Source organism: Puntigrus tetrazona, chromosome 1 (assembly GCF_018831695.1).
Source record: "Puntigrus tetrazona isolate hp1 chromosome 1, ASM1883169v1, whole genome shotgun sequence".
In the NCBI taxonomy this organism is placed as follows: Eukaryota; Metazoa; Chordata; class Actinopteri; order Cypriniformes; family Cyprinidae; genus Puntigrus; species Puntigrus tetrazona.
In genome coordinates this window covers 15,444,690-15,446,436 of record NC_056699.1, presented here as the reverse complement: position 1 = coordinate 15,446,436, position 1,747 = coordinate 15,444,690, and the positions used below count along the sequence as shown (strand labels likewise).

General features: G+C 40.9%; 1 long non-coding RNA gene across 1 annotated transcript; it reads right to left on the bottom strand.

Moving 5' to 3' along the window:
- Positions 1-312: 312 nt before the first annotated feature.
- Positions 313-1,249, bottom strand: LOC122350773. The gene is made up of 2 exons (XR_006251620.1): positions 1,196-1,249; positions 313-671 (listed from the first exon to the last, which is right to left on the bottom strand). It is a non-coding gene; the product is annotated as an uncharacterized LOC122350773 (long non-coding RNA).
- Positions 1,250-1,747: the final 498 nt, after the last annotated feature.

Genomic DNA, 1,747 nt, shown 5'->3' with positions numbered 1-1,747 from the left:
GAAGGGTTTCTGAGAATACAATTAGATCAGCGATAAAGACCAGTTCTTCACTTCAGTTCAAGCTCCCATACAATGCTCCATAAAGTGCTAAAAAGTACTGGGCACATTAGTTATCCCCTGGGGCATCTGATTGAATTCCCAGTAGCCAAGAGTACACACAAAAGCCATCTTTGTGTGGCAATACTGAGTGGAAAAAAAAGTTGTTATATTTAAAAGGAACCGACTACGCCACCCCGTAAAGAAAAAAACCGGGGAAATAAAAATTAGGAAGCACAGATTCGTAGGCCAGAATAACTCTAAGAGAGACGTGGGAACAATGTACAGAACTTTATTTTAGATATCCACAATAAATAGTTAAAAGTCTCAAGATCAATCAGTATCAATTCAATATCACATGGTCACAAAAAGGGAGCTCTGTTTCCGACAAATAAAGACATTTAGAATACTCAAAGAAACAAAAGAAAAAAAAAGATACAGCACAGGCTTTCCAACGGCAAGGGCAGGCTAGACGAAGTGAGGATCCTAATGGCGCACTCGTGCATCCCACACACACACACACAGACACACACACTCTGTGAAAGGTGAATCCAAGCAGCACTGCACTCCACGCGATTATACCACCACCAATACTCGAAGCTAACTAGCCTCCCAGCCTCAGGGACCGACAGTGCCTAGAGCAAGCCAAAACAAGAGAAAAGTAATATTACATTCGGTAATACAGTAAAGATATTTCCAGCAAATTAAACCTACAAAAATATTCAAAGCAAAGAAAAGGGACCCAAATACTGGATGGAACAGTTCAAATGCTCACTGGAGCGATAGGGTCAGCAATCAGGTTATCAAAAGTCAAAGTTGCATCAGGACACTTTTCACAGCACCGGTAAAAGTCACCGGTGCAACCAACCCCGTCTTGATCAGTTTTTAAATGATGACAATAAACAGATGCAAACAAAAGTAATAACATAACAGTGGGCATACCACAAAAAGGAAAATAAAAAGAAAACGAAAAGAAAGTCCCAAAGAAAAAGGAGAAAAACAGCAGCGCTCGCCCTTTAAACGCCGCCTAAACACTTCCGCATTCTCAGAATTCAGACGCAGTGGCATCGGAAAGACGCTAACGCACTGAAAATAAAGAAAGTGATATTTAAAATATAAATTTCCCATATAAAAGGATAAGAACAAAAATCACACTTACCAAAAAGCGGATTATTATAAGCACAAGTTTTACCGCTGCTCACAACTCACAAAAAGATTATGCAGGAAAGACAGACACGAAAGGATCCACAACTAAATAAAATAGACACCAGTTAATGTCACCGCCCATGAACTACGTGATAAAAGAACACACACATACCTGACATATGGTGGACAGCCTGTAACCAGAACAAAGTATCAACCAGCCACTTTGCACGCTAGGGAAGAAAAGATCTACTTTTAATCCTCATACCCACTCCTCCATTAACTGCTACATACCACAGAGACCATGCACCCTCTGCACATGCGCACTCCATCAAAAGCAGTCCCAGCGGTGACGCACACCAGGTGACATGACTCCAGCCTTAAATACTGTAAAGGCACAATCTCATTGGCTATTGTGGGTGACAATCACACGCCAATGAACAAATAAGGTTAGATTGTCACCCACCTTGCCACATTTGCCTTATCCTGCTCATCCATTTCAATCTAATAGTATCCTGATTTCAGGTTGAAAAAGGAAAACCATTTGGAGACCGTAAGTACTGAAAAC